Here is a 23,571-nt window from a genome sequence, read left to right on the forward strand (position 1 = left end):
GACTCTTGTTTCAATATCAAGACACAATAAAATTATTATATACAGAATGCTATAAATATTTTTATGATATAAAAAATGTTAATGTGGGAGCCTGGGGAAATAGCTAGTGAGTAAAGTGCTTGTTGTACAAGCTGGAGGACATGAGTTTGAATCCCAAGAACCCCTGTAAAATCTTAGCATCGATGCCCATGTCAATAACCTCAGTGTGGCAGGGTGAAGAAAAACAGAACATGGCAGCTTGGTGGATAGCCAGTCTAGCCCAAACAGCAAGTGTATATGTTAGTGAAAGACCCTGTCCCAAGGGAATAAGTGGAGAGTGACAGAGGAACACACTCAACAGCCTTCTTTGGCCTCTGAAGTTGTGCACATTGGTGCACACACCTTCAAACTCATGCACACACACTATCACACATACATCCCACGCACAACACCCAACTGCTACTGTAGTCTGGAAAAAGTATGTCATATGGCCATCATAGAACATTACTGTGTTTCAGTATACAGCAGGTTATGAATGCTCCAGTGGGTTAGGATGAGGTCTACACCAAATCCATCTTTAATCAGTTAACCCACCAAAATCCATTTAGCTTGTCACTTGAAGATAACATAGCAATCATCCTGGAGCAGTGGGTAACTACTCAAACCAGAACACGTTATGAGAATAAAGCAAGAATGAAATGTTGATCATGTCAATAATGATAGTAACTGACAATAGTTATCATTTACTTTGAATTTATCTGAGAAATACCATGTAATAATAGTGTAAAAATTATTAGTGTCAGAACGAAGGATATGTAAATTTCAATTCTGGCTTTAACCTTACTGTCTATGGGATGGTTCATTCTGATTTTCTGGGTCTCTTTTCTCAGCTTTCAGTTACTAATATCTATTTTTTAAAACAATATAGTTTGTGTGTGTATGGGGTGTGAATGTGTGTGCTTGTGTGTAGGTCAGAGGTCAACATCAGTGTCTTCCTCTATCACACTCCATCTTGTTTTTAGAGATAGGGTTTCTCCTGGGGGCCTCCTGCTCTCCAATTTGGTCTAAACTGGCTGACAAGCAAGCCCTCAGGGTCTCCTTGTCTCCAGGCACTCACACATACATTTTAAGCTTTTAAAACTTTCTCTTCTGATTTCTTTGAACACAAAAATGTATAAAAGTAAACTAGTGTTTGAAAAGCAGGGGCTGGAGTGATGGCTCAGTGGTCAAGAGTGTGCACTGTTATAGAGGATTTGAGTTTGGCTACCAATACCCACACTGGGGACTCACAACTGAGCATAATCCCAGTTCCAGGGAATCTGACACCCTCTTCTGGCCTCCAAGGTCACTTGCATACTTGTGGCACACACATATACACTCAGTCACATACTCACAAAATATATACATAAATAAAGGTAAATCTTTTTGAAAAAGGATTTGAAAAACTACCAAGAAAAAGGAGCTATTTTAAGGCTATAAATCTAGGAGGAACCTAATAAAGACATTTTTACTAATTTAACACTACTTACTTGTATGTCTGTACTTGACAAATACTAGTTCATTTAATCCACATGCCAGCCCTGTGAGGTAGTTAAGGTCATTTATGACTCCATGTTTTACACACAAGGAAGTGGAAACACAGAAAGATTAAATATCTTGCCTGAGCGCAGGCCACCAAAAGTGTCTTTTAAAAAGTTATAGCACTAAAAGTTCAGGCATTCTGATTAGAGTCCATGATCTTAACTTGTGCGTTATTCTGCTCCCTGGCTGCTGCTGCTGCTGAGAATGGCTGGCATCCCCAAAGCTGGCTGTGCTCTGTACTTTCTGAGCATCACAGATTTACAGTACAGGTAGGATATTGGTATTGTACCATTTACAGCGGAGAACTGTGAGCCATGGGGAGCTAGGCAGCTGTGCTTTCCGTGATGGCTGATCTGACTTGTCAGCTTGACTGGATCTTGAATCGACCAGATCGCAAGCCACTAGGCACTCCTGTGAGGGATGTTCTGTATCAGATAATGTGAAGTGGGAAGACCCATCCTTAATTCGGGCAGCATCTGGTGCAAGTCCAGGTAAATATGGACACAAAAGAAGGAAGCTTTGCCTTGTGCCTGACTGCCTTTGCTCCGTCTGGTAAGTTCATCTATACTGTTACTTCAGCATTCTTTTGCCACTATGAGAACCAGCTTCTTTGGGCTACCAACATAGACTGAAGACCAATAGCTCTCCAGGAGTCCTCCAGGCCTTCAGCACCATCTTGAGACTGCTGACACCCGCCTTGTGGACTGAACATCTCCAGTGTGAGACAGCATTATTGGACTACCTGGACCACACCCTGTAAGCCAGTCTAATAATCCCCTTCTTATATGTTCATTCTCTCTACCCTGATCCTCTAGAGAACCTGACTAATACATTTTCCTACTGTTAGAAATCTCTAGGCATATATCATTATATTTGTGTTGACTCTGTTTATGATACATATTTGATGATCATTTTCCCATAACAAAAGACCAGTTGGCCCAGAATGCTAATGTTTCTGGCCTTTTGAAAAATCTCTATTCGTCTCTGGCAGAGACAATAGACTGTATTTGCAGTTGGTAGGATACTGTTGCTATGGAAACCTGCTACCTTGCAAAGGTGCCATCCTCTTCTAAAGTAGGCAGAGGCCCATTTCCAGTCTCACTAAGCTTGGTTGAGCCGGGGCCATTTTCTGGTCACTGTTTGTGAGCCTGTTCATTCTCCTTGCTCAACAGCAAGTTCCTATCAACACCAAAGATGTCTTCTTGTTCTGTTTCCTCTCTCTGGATGGACTCAGCACCCCTGGCTCTCTATCTCAAAATTTATCCCTTTGCCTCCAAATCTCCTTCCTTGTCCTCCACTTCGCTTCCTACTGGTAGCAGTATTATTATCCTTCGCAAACAGAGTGAGAGTGTTCCAGCTTCTTCTTCAGTTTTAAACATCTACAACGGGGTAATGCCTCAGATTTCTGGATATCATAAGAGCTGGTGAAATAAATTAGAAATAAAAAGAGATAACCTGGTGCTAGTACAGGAGGTACTATAGATTAATGGAAACAATGGATTTGACCATATAGATCGGACTAAACCATGGAGGCTAAACCAATGATCTTGAAAGAAATTATGCAGAGAAGTAAACACGAAGTAACCACAAGTTTACTTGTAAATCACATTTATTATTTATTATGTCTACCTTTTTGTGTAACATGGTTAATGCTGCAAACGTGACGGCAGCAACAGTGTCCATCTTCAGGCTTAATTTCTCAGGGAAATCACACAATAACAGACTATGGAGGCCAATAAGCTGATAATTGACTTTTAATAGACAAATAAAGTGTTAATATGTTTCACCATTAAAATGCTGTAGATAAAAAATTGTAACTAGGTAGACAGGAAGAGTTTCCACATCTTTGATTAGTGCTTCTACTCCCGTATACATACAGCCCACACGCCAGCCCTTGCTGGGAAATTGTTGCTCAGTTTGAGCTCCCCACCCAAAGAACAAGCCATTATGATGGAATGAAAGAGAAAGAACATGCACCCCACCATGTTCCCAGCAAAACCACACAGCACAGACTCATGCTGCAGGGCTCCAAATGGTCCAGGCTATTTTAGAACAACAGTATCTATTTTTCATTCTGAATCACTGCAATTTCAGGCACAGCTGTCACACTGAAAATTATAATGGTCAACATTTAATCAACAGAATCTGTACTTCCCCCCACTTCATCAATCAATCATTTGCTTCACTTACCATAAGAAAAAACCCCTCAAACTTATTTGGCAGTTAGTAACTTTAAAAGCTTCATTCTAATCCACTTCGACCTTCCGATCTCCCATTATTTCCACTGCCCCCCAATGTGCGAGCTGCTTGCCTCCAGCAGTTCACTAGCACAGCAGCCTCCCTCCCTCTGCCCCTACTTCTCACTCCCAGAGAACCATCTGTTTCCCCCTTACTCGGCGTAAACACTGTGTCCTTCACTCTCAAAACCCAGCCTCATCTCCTGAAGAAAGTCATCTCTGCAGCAGCTACCTCAGTTTTGTGAGATTTCTCTACCTCGTGAGCTTCTGTAAGCCTCTTCACTTTACCTCACAATCAAGTATTTCTCCTCTCATGTTCACTGGCGTGAGTGCAAACGAAACACAATTTACAAAGTGCATTTTGTGTCCTTCCGAGTTCTGTGTAGTATATGAAAGCTGTTGAACACATCAAACTCATCATGCCATGGTAGGCACATGGGATAGAATTTTCTTCTTCTTCTTCTTCTTCTTCTTCTTCTTCTTCTTCTTCTTCTGCATTTCTATAAGGCTTTATCTTACTATTCTATTCTCAGGGAACAGTCCATGTCCTAAAGTTATCAATACATGTTCTGGGTTTGCCAATGGGCTTGAGTTTACTCACCCATTGCAACAATTCCTTAGGTACTGTATCAGTCACTTCTCTTGCTGCTGTTACCAACAGTCTTAAGTGGGGAAGGGTTTTATTTTAGCTCCCAGTGTGAGGGTACATCCATCGTGGTGGGGAAGGAAGGCATGGAGGTGAGCATGTGAGGCAGTTTGTCACATCATGAGATGGAAGCTTGTGCCCACTCAGCCTCCTCCTCTATACTCAATCTGGGAGCCCAGCCTAGGCAATGATGCCATCCACATTTCTGGGTGCATTTCCCTTATCATTTAAACTTTCCTGGAAGTGCCTTCATAGATACAGCCACAGTGGTGCTTCCATGGTGATTTACAATTTTGTCAAGTTGACCATGAAGGTAACCATCATAGGCACCCACTATGTGTTAGGCGGTGTGTTTGGAACCAGAGAGACTGAAAGAGGCAAAGCTGCTGCCATCGAAGAGCTGGTCTAGTCTAGTGACCACATGGACAGAAGGTCTGAGGAACTTAGGGATCTGAGCCATTGGCCATGGTCAGCATGACAAGGACATAGTGATCAAGTTTGATATTGAAACAGGTGCAAGAATACAAGAGAACGTACAACAGCCTGAAGAAAAGCCAACTCATGTGAGCTTGTAGACAGGGAACAGAAGGGGCGTGCTCAGGGAGGAGAACGCAGCTGGACGAGAAGGGAGAGTTCCCATGAGGGAGAAGGTCAGAAAGTGACTTGTGAAAAGATACTGAGCACCAGTGAAGATGCTGTGATTAGGTCAAACAGACTAGTTCAACTGCATGTTATCACTTGGGAAAGTAAAACGTTATATATGGACTCAAAGTCACCATTCCGACCTGATAATTAAAATGATCACAGACAAAGAAAAAATTAGTGCAATGGATCCTGACAGGCAGATACAATAATTTCTGATAGTCAAAATTTCTATTTTACTGATATAATTTCTCCCCAAACAGGGTCTTATCAAGTAGCCCAGGCTGGGCTTAACTTTAGTATGCAATCCAGACTAGTTCCAAGTTCACAGTCTCCTGCCTTAGCCAGTTATGCATAGGGCTTACAGGTGTGCACAATCACATTGTATATGCATACACACATATATGTATATAACATTTTATGAGGTTTTTAGCTTTTATACTATCATGCATTGATTACACAAAATAACAGTTTTCATTCACCATATCCCCACCCTACCCCTTGTCTCTCTGTTTACTTTAGAGACAGGGTCTGTCTCATCACCGATTCTTGTCACAACCCACCTTTCTGACCTTCTCCCTCATCAGTGCTCTCATTTCTCATCCAGCTGCGTCCAGGCTGGCTTTGAACTCATGGCAGTCCCCTTGCGTTGGTCTCATTAGTGCTGGGATTACAGAAGTGTGCCACTACTCCAGGCTTAGTATGTTTCTTCCAATTTGGCAGTAATAAGATGCTTTGCTGCCATGTGGCTGTCTGAAAATCTTTCCTTCCCAACCTCCCCTGCAGGAACATGTGTCTATGGAAGCTGGAGAATATGATGTACACATAAATACAGTGTAGGCCTCTCCTTTCTTCTTGTTCTGTTTGATTCAGCCACGTGGAACCTGGAAGAGAGCTGGAGCATTCTCTCCTGTGGTATGAGCAGAACTTTGCCTAGGGTTTTTGGTATAGAATGCTCCAAAAAGCCTGAGTACAAGTTTTCAGCAATGCTAACACATCTTCCCCCGGATTTCCTGTTCATACGACATTTGTAAAAAAAAAAAAAAAAAAAAAAATTATTAGCTTGTATTCATTACACAAAAGAACAGGTTTCATCATGACCTTTGCACACATGTGTGCCACACACTCTGCTTATATCCACTCCCCATTGCTCTGTTGGCCCCTCCCCCTCATGTGAGTCTGCCTCCTCTCTCCAACAGCCCTTCTTTATGGTTGCATAAAATTCCATTACATGTACCCATCCCATTTTCTTTATCCATTCAGCTGTCTGTGGATAGTTACGCTTGTTCTGCAACTTAGCATTTTAAATTCACTTCAATAATTCGTGTTCAATAATCTCTATTACCATACATTTTTGATGTAATATAATAAAGTAAGTGTGCACATTTTTCCTTTTTTTTTTTTTTTTTTTTTAACTTAAAGCAGTGTCCAGTCTTAGTTAAAACAAATTAAGGAGGGGCTGGAGAGATGGACAATAGTAAAGAGTACTGGCTGCTTTCTCAGAGGACCAGGGTTGGATTCCCAGTACCCATATGGTAGATCCAATGCCCTCTTCTGACCCTTTCTGGAACTGCATGCACATGGTATACATACATTTAGGCAAAACACTCATAAGCATAAGATTAAAAAAAAAATCTTAAAAAATATTTTAAAAGGACTAAAAGGCAAATACACTTATGATATTTTTCTTTACAAAGAAAAATATGAAATGATCTGTCATTGTAGTAATTAAACATAAGATGAACAGAAAGATATGTGGAATGATTTTTTTAGAAGTTAAATGATATTTAATTTAAAAATGATTTTTAATTTCATTTACTTAAATTAAAAATTAAATTAAAATTTAAATTAAATGTAATGATATTTAATTTAAAAATATTTCATTTAAAAATGACATTTAAGCCGGGCGGTGGTGGCGCACGCCTTTAATCCCAGCACTCGGGAGGCAGAGCCAGGCGGATCTCTGTGAGTTCGAGGCCAGCCTGGTCTCCAAAGCGAGTTCCAGGACAGGCGCAAAGCTACACAGAGAAACCCTGTCTTGAAAAACCAAAAAAAAAAAAAAAAAAAAAAGACATTTAATTTAAAAATTATTATTTTTAAATTTAAAAATATCATTTTAATCTTTATTTTTAAAATTGTGAACTTTGCCATATGTAGAATAAAAGACACATAACACACATGCACAAGTCATATAATTATGATAAAATGGGCACCTATGTTCCTACAATTACCAATTACCGTTCTGAAATGCTGATGGTGCCTCCTTCAGTGGCTCTTTATGACCATCTCTAATGCACAGCTCTCCCTCTTCATGTATCCTTGGGATAGCTGCTTCCTTGACTTCATGTTATCCAGTCAGCTGTATATATATATATGTATATATATATATATACATATATATATATACATATACACACACACAACACACACATATATTGCGCTATATTCTTCTTCTCAAGGATTGTCACAAAGATTGCTTATAATTTGCAGCATGCCATAGATGAAATCATGCTAGGCCTTTATTCTGCATATATTGAAATTATAATTGTTTGGTATAAAAGTTTGGTATACCCATGAAATGTTCTGGCACCATAGAGCTACCAAGAGCTGTCCCCAAGGAGGATGGCTCATTAAACCCTCCTGGATTCAAGATTCTTCAAATAATAGTTAACCACTAGTCTGAACAGTTGCCACTCTGTACTGTGGATAGTAAGTAGATTTTGTTTATTCGTTAAATCCATGATTGATTGCATTTTGTCTTATCTTTCTGTGATATTTTTAACAAACCATTTTTAATGAGCCTGTAGGTGTGATGGTAAATAACAGGGCTGGTTCTTAAGGCTTTTCATCATCAAAGCTTGCACACCAGTTTTCTTTTTTAAGAACTGAAGGCCTAAGTGAATGTTGTCACATTTTATATTTAAAGAGAGAAATATCATTTTCTGCATGATTACACAAGTGTAAGTTTAACAATTCAGTTGAAAGTTACCGTAAGACAAAAATAGTGCCATTTTTTGTTGCCATTTAGTTAGTCTTAATCTTCTGGAATAATGACACTTCTGTTATGGGATTGTCATTTTCCATCTTTCTCTTATTAGTACTTCCTTAGTTGCCAAATTAAAGGAGTGTAACATTTTTTAAAAGACTTACCTGTTTTATGTGTATGAGTGTTTGCCTGTATGCATTTATACTCACACTTGTGTACAATGCTTGCAGAGGCCAGAAGAGGGAGTCCGACCTCCTGGAACTGAAGCTACAGGTGGTTGTGAGCCGCCATGTGGGTACTGGGAACTGAACCTGGGTCTCTGTAAGGGTCAGCAAGAGCTGTGATTAACTACTAAGCCGTCTCCAACCTTGTAAAACTGTTTTTTTTTAAACAAACATTTATTGAGATTTCTTCTATGCACTATGATACAAATAGGCATAACTTTGTATTTCTGCCTGTGTCAGGTCATAAGCATTTTGATTTTAATGATATAAGAATAAAGCAACTTGTTCTCATTGAAATGGACACATTTGTTATTAAGCTAAGAATCTGTTTAGCCATTGATTTCCTCAGGTCAATAATGACCTTCACCATACGAGATACATCTATTGTTTTATGTCAGTTATTAACTTGTAAAATAAAGGCCAAACCCTTAACATGTTTACAGTCTCATGGAGGATGTGGAGCCGAAGCATGTAAATGAATATGAGAGCTAGATAAATAGGTATGTGAACTAGACTGAATTTATTAATATTGTTCCTGAATTTGTTTGACTTGTTACAGCAATTACTAAAATCTCTTTTTTTTAAAAAAAAATTTTTATTTTATAATTAATTTAATTTTACATATCAGCCATGGGTTCCTCTGTCCTCTCTCCTCCTACCCCCAGCTTTCCCCCCCAATCCACCCCTGATTCCCACCTCCTCCAAGGCAAGGTCTCCCCTGGGGAGTCAGCTCAGCCTGGTAGATTCAGTTGAGGTAAGTCCAGTCCCTGCCTCCCTATACCAAGGCTGAGCAAAGTGTCTCAGCATAGGCACTAGGTTCCAAAAAGTCAGCTCATGCCCCAAGGACAAGTCCTGGTCCCACGGCCTGGGGGCCTCCCAAACAGTTCAAGCTAATCAACTGTCTCACTTATCCAGAGGGCCTGGTCCAGTTCCATGGGGGCTCCTCAGCTATTGGTTCATAGTTCATGGGTTTCCACTAGTTTTGACTTTCTGTGTCTCTTTCTCTCTGTCTGTCTCTGTCTCTCTTTCCTTCCCTTCCCTCTCTTTCACTGTGCTGGCTTCTCTCTCAAAGATGTTTTGGTTTCTCTTGAATCAGTACTGAAGATGTCTGCAGCGAGAATCCACTTATAATGATGCTGTATGCATGATTAGCTGCGGTAGTAGAAGCATAATGATTATCACAGGGAACACATCTCCATGGCTAATCACAGGACCACTCATCTGACACTTACTAATGTATCATCTTAATGGCTCCCGAGTCACACACAGATGACAAATGAGTCAGGGTGAAGGTCACCAGGCTTCATCCACAGGTAATCTAACATCCTCTATCTCGCTTGCTAATGTTTTAAAAGTCCAGACGCTGCTGTGAAATATTTTCTGCCTTCCCGGCTTTCTGACAAAGTGTATTTGTCACAGAGATATCCTGGGGTACATGATGGGAGAAAGAGCCCTGGAGCCCTACATCTTGAGTCTGAAACCCAATGATGCTCCTTATAACAGCTTTTCTGGTTGTATTTTGTCATATTTGTTGGGTCACACTCCCTCGTCGGTGAAACAGAAGACATACTTTCCCAACCTCGCAGCCCCCGGAGTCTAGAGAGCTGTGTTTGGCCCATGCCTTAGTTATTGTTGTGTTTGTGTTGTTGGCCCACTGTACAGACAGAGGCTCTGGAAAACGTGTTGATAGAAGGAGCTTCTGAGGTGTGCTCTGTCTGTGATAAGAAACCTCAGTTCCACACTCCACTGTCCCATAGGTAGCAAGCATGCATCAAACGGCTATAGTTGTTACATGTTTTTCTTTTCATCTGTATCAGATTTCTGAGTTTTTCAATGAACATCATGCAATTTCACTTATTCTACAAAGTAAATTTTAAAATAACACCTGGTTGTTAAGATAAAGAAGAGAATCTCAATGAGCTTATACAGTTACTCTGGAGACCACATCTATTATCTCACGTGTGCAATGGAATAAGCTGGTGAGCTATTATTGAACAGCAGCCTAGAGCAGCAGTGGGGGGCCAGATCCATTTCTCCTTGGTCTGCTTGAAATAACACAAAAACTGCCTCTGATGTTCCAAAAACACGATGAGCAGACACCATACTAAAGCTATTCCTCCTAGTTAATGTCTACTCACCATGATTATTTTCATGGGACAGCTCAGCACAAATAGAAAAGTCAGCTCTTTAGTTACAGTTTAGGAAAGTGTCTTTGTCCTCTCTCTCTCTCTCTCTCTCTCTCTCTCTCTCTCTCTCTCTCTCTCTCTCTCTCTCTCTCTCTCTCTCTCTCTCTGCCTTCTATGGGCAACAGGCTTTCAACATGAATAAATAAGAATGTATGTTTAGGCTTGCCAGGCTTGTGGTCTGGCAGTATCTCTGCTCGTAGGATTCTGCTCAGTGTGATAGCCATTTTGACCTTAGATGCTACAGTGGACATTTTTCCGTCTTTGAATTTATAGTATATTAATTCCCAGCCTCTATCTGGGACAGTATCATGGGGCCTATGTTTCTTGTACAGAGCAGAGTCTACCTCATACTATAGAAATGGAAAATGCCAGACATTGGCATGCCCATCTGGGCACTGACATTCTGCAGACCACCCACAGTGGCTCAGAGATGGAGCTGGGAACCCACTGGTTCCAATGAGCAAGAAGTCCGGAGTTTGCCCTGAACTGTTGTCAGTCCAGAGAGGCTCACAGCACAAGCGGCAGTTGGTTCTTAGGCCCAGTGGGGAAGTAAGTTCCTCATCAGATCACACCTGTACATGATTTAGGTCATTGTTCCCCAACACAGACAAAAGCTTGGTTCCTCAGCCCTCCTGTTGATTCTGTAAAACACTTAATTTCTTTCAACTCGAATAAATCACAGTCAAGATCCGTTACTATTCAATTACACACAATAGTAGTATGCTTGTCACTTTGAGGCTATCCTTTTCAGCAAGAGGAATTCATAGTTCCTTTTTCTACATTATTGCAGGACATGGAACTTTGATGGATTGTAGAATTCAAAAGAGAAGAGCCTGAAGAATTCTCTTTGGTCAGAAGGGATAAGGCCTCAGGCAACTAAAATCATGTCATGGCTAGAACTAGTGGCCAAGGCTAGCTGTAACAAGAAGACACACACCTAGACAGGGACTCTCAGTGTGAGCTGTAAGCAAGTTCGTGAACAAAGGCTAGAGGCTGACCCTGCATAGTCAAGACAATGTGGAGCAAGATTAGCATCCCAGAATATTCAGCAGAACTAACTCAGCTAGGAAAAGACACAAACACAGCATTTTCTTGGTGAGGAAATCTAAAAGCATATGTCAAAACCCCACAGTGGTTGCATATGATGCTTTGGGATTTAAGGGTAAATGATGGATAGTTCTTGTTAGTTCATGTAGGTTTTTTTTTTTATTGTCTATTCTCTCAGAGAGAAAATACCGTTTGTCCTCTTTGGATTCAGCAAGCATGTATAGAAGCTCCTGAGATATTCCTTCTGCTCAGCCACGGTGTACATGTCCTTGCATAGTGAACTGTGTGTATGTGAGGTGCAGGAGTGTGCTCAATGCTGTGGCTGGCTTACTCACATGAACTCACTCTCTCTCTCTCTCTCTATCTCTCTCTCTCTCTCTCTCTCTCTCTCTCTCGCTCGCTCTCGCTCTCGCTCTCTGTATACATGTGTGGGCAGTGTTTGTGAACATATGTGTGTGAACTCTGTATCTGTATCTATGTGTGTGGTAGATATGTGTATGTACAGTGTATGTGTGCACATGTATATAGGTTTGTGTATGTGTGTGTGCAGAGGCCAGATGTTGAGGTTGATATCAGATGTCTTCCTCTGTCACCTCCACTGTATTTTTGGATCAACATCTCTCACTGAAGCTGGAGGTGACTGATTGGCTAGACTGGCTGGCCAGACCCTCCGGATCCTCCTGTCTCTATCTCCCCAGTGCTGGGATCGCAGGTGATCTCTTCCACGCCTGGCTTTGGATGTGGGTTCTGAGGACTGACTTAGGGTCCCCACATGTATATAGTAAGCTCTTTATCCACAGGGTTACCTCCTTAATAAAGCATTTCCTTTTATTCCTCATCTTATTAATACATTTGATTTCTACTAGTTAAATCTGTTTTCCAAGTAAGTATTCATTTAGCTGTTTGTAATCTTATTTCCCTTTCCCGAGAACTTATGCTCATTTCCAGAGAAGTGTTTGTGTTCCATGCCAGTGGCCCGTGCCTTGGTATTACTCAAGTAACTGCAATTCCTAGCCATGGTGCCCATCATCATATGAAACACCTATGTAGGCAAATCTCTCTCTTCATTCTGTTCTCCATATGAACACAAGGGGCCTTGCCAGGGAGGCATTCTGCAAATAGGAGAGACACAATCTGTGAAACAGATAGCACCATTAGGAAATACCGAATAATTTTAGCATAAGCACCATCTTTCGTACCAGACTATTAGATCAGTTTTTATCTTTCTGTCTTTGCCCACAGACATATCCTGTATATTACAACAAGAAGAGAGAAAAGTCACACTTACAAAAGCCTTGACTATTCATATTCCTATGAAGAAACAGAGGAGGTATCTCAGAGGAGTTAACAAGCTATGATCAATGTTATGTTGGGTTTTTTTTTTTTTCTGTATCAAAACACATAAAGCTCATATTTGGGAGGCTCTGATTCAGTTGCTGGCTTGCTCGGTTCTGAGGCAGACTGGCCTGCTGTCTAAGCTCGCCCTTTCTTGTTTGTGCAGTCAGCTGGTAGATTTCCTGGATCTGGCGGGTCTGAGATGGGTTCAGCAGCAGTAGCTCCTCTTCACACATTCCTCCTCGCTGCAGAAGGCTAGCCTGGACTGGGTTCACAGCAGTGCCGAGCGAGCCCCTGGTGAGAGGGAGCAGATGCCAGCAGAACCGTGAGTACAAGCACTGGAACAAGTCCACGCTGCCTCCCTGGCATTCTATTAGATGAAGCCAGTGGGAACCTTGATTCCAGTTCTCTGAGAGACTTGCATTCTGTATTTTGACAGCTGTACCTACCTACCAAGTCACTGTGCAAAGGGACACCGACCCAGAAGGGAATGCTGTCCACCCCCCGGTGTCATTAAGCTTGCTTAAGTGAGTTGCCTAAGGAGATATTGATTATACCCACTAGGTTGTCCCCAGATGAGCACATTAGTGGGGACAGAAATCCTTCATCTTCTGAAGCCTCTGACAATACACAGGGGACAAGGCTTGGATCTCACAGGCCGTAAGAACCAGATTTGGGTTGGCAATTTTGACCAGGCAACATATGTGCCATGACTTGAATGCAAGGATGCCAGGGTTAGCCAAGGCCAAGTGCAGAAAGGATAAGAAATGAATGACACCTCACACTGCCAGTGCCTGGGAATAAAGGAACTAAAAACCGAAGAAACCACACATTAAAAAACAGTTGAGAGCTATCAAGTGTTTGGCATCTTGAAACTCTCTCATTTTGTTTTGAAATTCCAAAGTAAGAGAGAGTCTTGAGTAAGTTGATTTTTTTTTCTAAATTTGGTAAGTTTTAATAATGACCTTGCCTTTAAAATGTGTTTGGGGAAGAGAGAGAGCGCTCAGTTGTTAGGCATACCCATTATTGTTCACAACCATCTGTAACTCTAGTTCCAGGGGATCTGATGCCCTCTTCTGGCACCTTTGATCACTGCATGCATGTGGTGCACTTAGATATATAGAGACAAACATTCATACTCTAAAAACAGTAAATAAATATTAAAAAAAAAGTAAAACATTGCATTCACTCAGATTTATTTCTCAACTCCCATTTTTCCTTCAATGTAGACCCAGATGGAAACTTTTTGAAGGCAGAAGTCTCACTGATGTAATCTTTTTCTATTTACCAGTGTCCCAAATAGTGCTTACGAAAGACTTCATCATAGACAGGACACCTGACATAAACAGGTTCAGCTGGGGAAGCATTTATCTTGCCTATGGTTTCATTCTATCACGATGGGGACACATGGGGACACATGGAGCACAGAGCAGTTCACATCTCAGCCATCAGGAAGCAGAGGGGGGAGAATGCCTGTCAGTGGGTCTTCTCTAAAACTTCCGTCACAGACATACCCAGAGGCATCCCTTGCCAGCTGTGCTTAGAAAGCCAGTCAAATTGACAGTGAAAGTTAGTCATCAGAGGTCCACCTTTTGTCAACTTGGCACACAGGTAGCATCCTCTTAAGCTGTGAGAGTGCTTGGTGTGGCCGATTGTAAAAACAAAAATTGTTAAGTGAACCATTACATGGCAGAAGCTTTTCTTGGTGGCTTCTCAGTTTAAATTGTATATAGCTTGACTTCGAGGCAAAAAATCCAAATTCAGTTTTAAAAGGTGGGGAAAATATCCGGAAGTGTTTGAAAAAAATATCCTTCCTAAGGGTGTGTTATTTGCTGTGATACCACAGCTTTGTGTGTTTCTAATGAAAAGTATAAAATATTCAAAATATGTAAAGATGTCAAACTGTTCGTGTACAAACACTATTACACACACACACACACACACACACACACACACACACACACACACACACAATCTGGGAGTATGAGAGCAAGCGAAATCTTGATGGTTTTCTTATTAAAAAGATTGAGTTCAATAAACACTTTTGGCCGTGTCATCGCGGAATAGATCTGCACAACAGACAGCCCAGTTAAGTCTCTGAAGACGAACTCTGAGCACAAACCGTTTGTGGTTTTATCTCCAGCATGGCAGTGCCTGCCCTTCAGCTTTCCGCTAAAGCTGCAGAGGGGTGCCAGTTACCAGGGAGTGTTTGACCAAGAAATTGTCCTCGCCAGCAGCTAGATGACAGAGGGAATCATATTTTCTTGTAACAGTAGATGTTTTCAAGTAGCATATTGAATTCATTCAGTGTTTAGGTGTTTGGAGAGAAAGAAGGGACCCTACATTTTTGGCTTGGATTACAGACATTTTTATGAGGTCGGCTTTTCTGCACTGAGCCTTTAAGATTGCAGTTGACTTTCTATGTCCGCATAAATTCTGTTTGCTGTCCATCCTTGCCCCATTCTATGCCACCAGAGACACTAGAGATGCAGCATGCCTGTGGAACACTTAACCTCGACTCTTTGAAATAATACTGTGAATTTCTCTCAAATCGAATGTCTTTAATTGCTATTTCTTTTTGAAGTTGTCGGAGTGGCTTTTCATAGCTCTAATTGTAAGCCCTATTAACACTTATTAAGTAAAATGGCCTTTCAAGTTTATAAAATCGCTTTGATTTTTTTCAAATCATATGCAGAAAAGGATAAATGGAAAGGGGAATTTGGTGAAATTTACCAGGAGTTTCAAAAGCCTTCATCACAGGTATTTTTAATACTCAATTAAAAGGACTTAGCTTAAAAATAGCTTGGTAATTAAACATTGAAATGAAAAAGAATCAAGCAGCTTTTGACTAAAGACTTATTTCTCCGGCAGTAAGGTTTGTAAGAGTAAAGTTTTAGATGAAAATAAATATGGTTCGTGGGCTGGCAGGTAGTGCTCACACGGTCTGTCCAGCTGCATTGGAGACCGGCTTCCTTTTGTTTGTCCACTTCTCATTCACTGCCTTTAGAGGCCCAGGCAGAGCGCCCAGCTCTACACTGCCGGCCTCTGTTAAACAACCCCACTTCTGTCCACTGATCATTTTGGTGTTCCTTTGGCAATTTGATTTTTCCATTTACTTCTTCACAATTTTTGTTGATTTTCAGGTTTTTAGCAGGCACATGATATCCATTAAGACCCTGTCTCACTGTCCTTTGTTGGGGGAGGTATTATTCACCCTCTCCAAGAAATGGTTGGTGGGAGAATTTCTGTGCTTAGATTGGTAGGTTTCCCATGTTTAATGATGGACTGCATTGCATTGTTCATCTGGGACTACGTGTTTGTACTGCTTGCCCTGGAAGGCTCGGTATGTGGATAGAGAAATTCTTTGTGGAACAAGAGATACAAATGAGGCAAGGGGTGGCAGGATGGAGCAGGTGAAAGCACTTGCCATAAAGCATAGTGACCCGGTTCAATTACCCAGAAAACAAATATGAGTGGAAGGAGAGAACAGGCTCCACACAGTTGTTCTCTGACTGCTACAGGCCTGCCGGGTGTGCATGGACCCCCAGCATCCAGGTGCACTAGCATTAATAATCAATACATACAAATCTAAGAAACATACTGTAAGGACCTATAGAAAGAAGAGTTTAAGAATATATATTCGTATCAGAAATCTAACCTAGGAAGCTAGAAAGGGACCAGCAAGTCAGGGAGGGAGATTCTCTAAGGAAGGGCGTATAATAGAACCAAGATGATGTAAAAGTAGAGGGAGTGGACAAGTTTAAATAGGGATGGTGATGGGTAGAAGATAGGGAAGGAGAGTTAACCAAAATGAAGGGTGTGTGAAAAAGCCATGTGTATACCCATTCTCTAAGCCAGTTAAAACCATACTAAAAAAATAAATAAATAAATTGAAGGGTGATATCCTAAATTGTGGGTTAATAATGCTACTGGAAGCTGTGGATCAAGAAAACAAACAAACAAACAAACAAACCATCTCAGTGCTAAGTGTAAGAAACCTCTTTGAACAGAGTGGCCCCAGAGGCCCCTAAACCAACACAGACTCTTGCCATTCCTCTTGGTAGCCCATCACAAACAGATGGTAAGGCACTGTTACTAAAGGCAATACATGCTTTGGTTGCAGGACATAGGGAGAAATCACTTAGCATTGAGCCAGGAGCTCCTTTTCTGTTGGCTGGCTTTCATGATGTCAGAAGGGTCTATGTGGGCTGTTGAGGGAGACAAGTCATCAGCATTCCTACCTGGCTTGAACCCTGCGGATCACAGCACCATGTTGCCAGGCAAGATGTGCCCACTGGTGAAGTAGTGACAGGGATGTTCTGGGGCTAGTCAATTGCTTTCTGAATGGGTTTTAGGTCTATTCCACGGGAAGAGCTCATGCCTGGTACTGTAAATCTTCCAAAAGCCCCAGGGAGGAACCTAATACTGTTGCTTTGCCAAATGGACACAATATTGAACTTCCCTCGAAATATTTATGCTTGTACCCATAGACTAGCGTGCTCTCAGCCTTCCTTACTCAGAGAGCTTCCCTTTTTAGTGGGTAACAGTTACTATGGAGACTCAGAACTGGTCAGTGTGCTGAAAAGGTGACAGTTGAATGCTCAGTCCTGAATCAGCTGACTACATCACTGCCTGAAGGCTCAGGAAACACTGCAAAGAGGAGGCAGAGAGAACGGGGCCTGGCATATGGGAAAGAGTGCTGTAAAATGCTGTCCTCTGGACACAGCATGCTGTTGTACCAATGAGTTCTCAGCAGGAGTACCTTCTTGTATAAGACCCGAGAGAGAAGGACCCATCAACATTTCACCATGGACCACCATCCTTCCTTACGGAGCCATAGGCAGTTCAGTTTCAGGGGTGTCCAAGTCATGCTCTAACCCACACCTATGCAGACAACCTCAACTAAATTCTCTCTCTTTCTCCTCTCTCCTCTCTCCCCCCCCCTCTTTCTGGTCTCACACATACTCACACACATATAAAACACCATGCAAAAAAGTGGAAGAACTTGGGAGGGGGACGTTGACCAAAGAAATATAGATATAACAATGTGAAAGAAGACATAATTTTTAAAAAAGGAAATCTAAACCTTGTAAGCATAACATTCCCTGTGCCATCATAGAGGAGGCTTATCCTCCAGGCATTTTGTGACTGTCTGATCATCACCATGGAGCAGAGACAACCCTGAAAATGAAATAAACAAAATAACACAGTGATAGTTGGGTCTTCAGCAATTGTATTGGTGCTATTAATAAACCCTGTAAGATTCTGGGGAGGGAGAGTCACAGGACCCTCAATCTGAATCCCATCCATTATTCTCAGTCTCCCCCATCCCCACTGAATATAAATTGGCAGTTGCTGGAGTACACTGGATGTGGAAAGGTAACTGAAGACAGAACCCCACAATGCAGTTTCCATGAGGTCATGGGATGTTTTGGTGATCTAGCTGTTGGGAGTCACCCATGCTCCTGTAAGTAACCTCTCAGCCACATTCCTGCAAATAATTACCCAGTGTTCATTAGTTCACTAAGTAGAATCATTGCTTTGGTCAGTCATCACTGTGTTGTCTGGTATGACAACGCATTGATGACTGACCAAAGCAATGGTCAGTCTTTGTTCATACCATCCTAGGAAAAGCCACACAGGACACTTGTTTCTACATTCTTTGTATTATTTTATTTTTTGTTACCCACCAAAATTTGATGAAAGCCTTTAAAATGCCAATATATTCTAGTAACTCGAGAAGAAAAAGACAAAGAAATTCCAGTTTGGCCCCAACTTGTATTGAAGAGAGAGGCCATGTTGGTTATCATTGCTGGGTTAAAACCAACTTAAAACGTAGTGGCACAAAACACTCATTTCATTATGCTTTCATTTTTGTGATATAAGAATCTAAAAGACACAGCAGGGCTGAATTGACCCTATTTCATGGTGTCTGGAACTTCACTTGGAGGACTTGAAGACTGGGTGTGATAGCTTACGGCTAGAGGGCTGAGGCAGGCTTTGCTGTGGCCATTGCCACACTTCCAGGTACAGTACCTGCGCTAAAATGACTAAAAGACAGAGTACAGGCTAGAAAAAGTACACTCGAATTCTCCATAAGCCTGGGGGGTCTTGTAGTGTTGTGTTAGCTTTTAAGAGACATTGTCTAAGAGACACTAGAGATTGAGAACCAGGCACAAACCACAGAAACTATATGCATTAAGCTGCATGAACTATATTAGAAAGATATTATAATATTCCTGAGTGTGTCACTCAGGTTTCTATCACTATAGCAAAATACTTGAGATAATTAACTTCTAAACAGAAAAAGTTTATTTGGGGTCATGCTTTGAAATTTTCAGCTCATAATTAGTTGAGTCCATTGTTAAAACCCAAGGCGAAGCAGCATACATATCATGGTGGTAGAGTCTGGTCAAGCAAAGCCATTCTCTTTATGTCCTGAAAAGGAATAGAAAAAGGACTGTGATCACCCAGTCTCTTCAAGGAATAATCCAACGACCTAACTTTCTCTCACTAGAATCTGCCTCCTAATGTTCCACCACATCCCAATAGCATCAGGCTGGGTACCAAGCCTTTATTTAGCTTGTGGACTTTTGAGGGTCCACTAGACATCTACACTGTAGCAATGGAACATAAAAGACAAGTGGGAAAAAGATGGAGGCTGAAAATAGAACTCAAGTGGGGACAAACACAGGCAAAATTAGAGTGGACTAGGAAGCTTCTTTCACAGGTGTTGTATCTTCCAACTGAGTCTTCACTGAAGCTGTCTGCTGGTCATGCAATAGACTGTTCCACACTTAACTCCCGATGAAGGTGATGAAGAAAATGAACTCACTGTCCTCTGACTCTTGCTGTCTCTGGCCTTTCAAACTAAGTATTCAAGAGTATACGATGGTTGGCCTTCATTACCAACTTGATTTTATTTGAAGTGATCTAGGAGATACACCCTGCATGTGTAGCTCAAAAGAGAGCGTTTCTGGACACAGCTGAGAGAAGAAGGGAAGAATCACCCTGAGTGTGAATGGTACCATGTCTCATGCTGGAGTCACAGCCTGAGGATAAACAGTGGAAAGTCAGAAGACCACGTGAGCACTGGCATTCCCTTCCTCTGCAAGGGTTTGTGCAAATGGCCTCCTGCCCCCGGTATACTGCCCCTGTGCCCACACCTATCAGTGTGGCCCCATAACTAAGTCTCCTCCACCATATTGGATTGTATGTCTTGAACTGTGAATCCAAACAGACCTTTCTTCCCTTAAGTTGCTTCTCCTCAGGTGTTTCGTCAGAGCAACAAGAAAGGTAAGTAACAATGCTCACAGTCACAGCACTCCCTGCAGTCTTAGCCTTCATAGTCACTTCAGATTGATTTCTCTTTATCTCATGCTTGGAGATGGCGCCACGGTCCTCTGACCTGTGCTTCTCCCTCAGGCTTCTGTGTTTGGTCTAATGCTCCATGATCAGCATCTTCCTTTTATCTTTCAACTTGTGCTTTGTGAGATAAAGACAGATCAGACAAAGACCACATGGACAGGGAGACTTGAAGTTCATCAGAGCTGTAGCCACTAGTAGGTGTGGGCACAGGGGCAGTATACAGTAGGTCCTCAAGGTGGTAGGCATATTCATATCACAGGGCAGTCTATGGAGGAAATGAAAGCCTTTTAGGATAGGCAAGGTATTTCTGGGAAGGATTCTAACAGCACAGAAAATAGCTTTGAGCATGGACAGATGGCATTTTCATGAAATTAAAAGTCTTGTGTATGATAAGAAAAACTATTAACAGAATGGACAGATAGCCTAAAGTATCAGAGAAAATCTTTTTTGAATATACTCCAGACAGGAGGTTAACATCTAGAATATATAAAGAACTGAAACATGAAACACCAAGATATAAATCAAAACTGCCAATCAAGAAATGGGCCAATGCAATGAAAAGACAGTTCTCAAAAAGAAAAGCAAATGCCCAGTAAATACTTTCATAAAGTGTTCATCATCCCTAAAGTTTAGAGAAATGCAAATTAAAACTACTTTGAGATTTTATCTCACCCTGGCCAGAGGGCCATCATCAAGACAACAAATGATAGCAGAGTTTGGGGAGGAAAGAGAAACCCTATTTACTGTTGGTGGAACTCTCAACTGGTGCAGCCACTGTGGAAATCAGTGTAGAGGCTTCTCAAAAACAAATTTAAAAATAAGACTCAGCTATGCAGATCCCGGGCATGCACCCAAAGGACTCTACATCTCCTCATGCTTGCACTTCCGTGTTCATTGTTTCTCTTTTTATAGTGGCAAGGCAGCAGCATCCAGCCTAGATGCCTGCCATCAAATGGATGGATAATGAAAGCATGAAATCTGCAGGAAAGTCTGTAGAAATGGAAAATATGATATTAAGCGAGCCAACCCATGCTTAGAAATGCAGACACCACATGTTTTCTCTCATACATGGATCCTTGCTTCTGATTGTTAAATATGTACACTTAGGTGGGAGTACACGTGGGTACTGGCTAGGAAACTAGAAAGGTGGCCATGAGAAGGGAGAAAACAAGGCTTTAATCGATGGGCTAGGAGGGCAATAAAGGACAGGAGATACAAATCAGAAGTGGAAGAGGTAAGGGTACAGTTGGGGTAGGGTGGTGAGGAGCGAGTGTGTGTGTGTGTGTGTGTGTGTGTATGTGTGTGTGTGTGTGTGTGTGAAAATCAACCAAAATGAGGTATGTGTGAAAATGCCATAAGGAAACCTGTTACATTGTAAGCTAATTTTAAAAACTATATTTAATTTTTTGTGGTAAAAGATCTAAAAAAAAAGACTCTGATTCCTTAGTCTTGAAACCTGGTGTGTGATTACAAAAGAACAGATATTACAGGACTGGAGAAAGAAGTGAAATGTAAATATCCTAAATGTTCCAAAGAAGAAATTCTTAACAAGGGAAATACGTTTAAACTAACTTTTCATTTTGGTGGAGAATGTAAGCGAAAATAATGTAAACAACAATTACATAAGTGGGTATTTTTAATTTTGAAGCTGTTTTTATGATTGTTCAAATGTTCCTAGATTAGAGAGATATCAGAGATATTAGAACACCATTGTAAAAATGTGCCTTTCAGTGTAGAACTGAACAAGGAAGAACAAATTATACAATTTGGGGGACTTATTGAAAGAAGCCTTTTGAAATTTTTTTCAGGAACAACCTATGAGACTTCTCAACTCCAGCTGTCTTGTATCAAGTGTGTGTGTGTGTGTGTGTGTGTGTGTGTGTGTGTGTGTGTGTTTAATTTTTTTATTAGAATGTTTCACTGGCCTATAAACTTTTCTTTATATAAGAAATATATATAACAATAACAATTAAATGAGCATAAGCAATTCTCAAGATTATAAAATAGTAAATTGGCATTCTATATTTGTTAAGAACAGTCATAACTTTCAAAATCTGGTCATATTGGAAGCATTTTGTATCCAGAGAATAAATTGTAGTGACATAATAAATCACTACAATGTAAGTAGGAAACTCTAGTATTCAGTTGGTGCACTGTATCACTACAGTGATTCTGTTCCAATAGTATAGCAAATTATAGCAGTGGTATTTTTAACTATGTGAAGTGTATGTTCTTTCTCCTTTATCTCTGTTATCCTTAAATTCCCTAAGTGAAAAGATTTTAAAGAAGTTTCACTCTTTAGTTCCATTCCTAATACCTTTTTTTGCTTGCTTTCAGAAAAATGAACTCAACAGTTGTCTTAGGTAGAGTTTCTACTGCTGTGATGAAACACCAGGACCAAAAAGCAAGTGGAGGAGGAAAGGGTTTATTTGGCTTACACTTCAGCACTGCTGTTCATCACTGAAGGAAGTCAGGACAGGAACCCAAACAGGGCAGGAACCTGGAGTCAGGAGCTGATGTAGAGGTCATGGAGGGGAGTTGTTTGCTGTCTTCTTTCCATGGCTTGCTCAGCCTGCTGCTTTCTTATAGAACCCAGGACCAGCAGCCCAGGGATGGCCCCACCCACTATGGGCTGGGCTCTCTCCCATTGATCACTAATTGAGAAAATGCCTTTCAGCTGGACATCGTGGAGACATTTCCTCACTGAGGCTCCCTCCTCTGATGACTCTAGCTTGTGTCAAGTTGACACACAAAACTAGCCAGTACAACAGTTTATTTTATTTTTTATCATTAAGCATTTGACCTGGAACCTGTGAATTTTGTATCAAGCCTCATTTGATGCCATACATTTAACTATTTTTCAAATGAAAATTTAAAAAATTTTACTTTCTCTGCTAGTCACTTTTCTGATGTTGCGACAAAACCTCATGGCCAAAGGCAACGTATGGAACAAAGAGTTTATTTTGGCTTCTAGTCCATAGGGAAAAATTCATAATGGTGGGGGAGGCATGGCAACAGACAGTCAGAGCAGGGAGCTGGGAGGTCACATCTTCAGTTGCAAACAGGAAACTGGAAGTGAGCAGACTATGAACTCTCAAAAGCCACCCCCAACGATGTACTTCCTCCAGCAAGGCTGTACCTCCTAAAAGTCCTGTAATGATGCCACAAAGAGCACCAGCCACTGGGACCAAGTGTTAAGCACCTGAGCCTATGATAGGCTGGGCGGGGGGTGGGGGTGGTGGTGGTGGTGGTGGGGCATTTCTCATCCAAAGGAACACACTTCCCAAGCCATCTCTACCCTTTCCCTTCTCATCTATTCTACTGACTATTACTGTATCAA

Source organism: Peromyscus maniculatus, chromosome 6 (assembly GCF_049852395.1).
Source record: "Peromyscus maniculatus bairdii isolate BWxNUB_F1_BW_parent chromosome 6, HU_Pman_BW_mat_3.1, whole genome shotgun sequence".
Taxonomy (NCBI): Eukaryota; Metazoa; Chordata; class Mammalia; order Rodentia; family Cricetidae; genus Peromyscus; species Peromyscus maniculatus.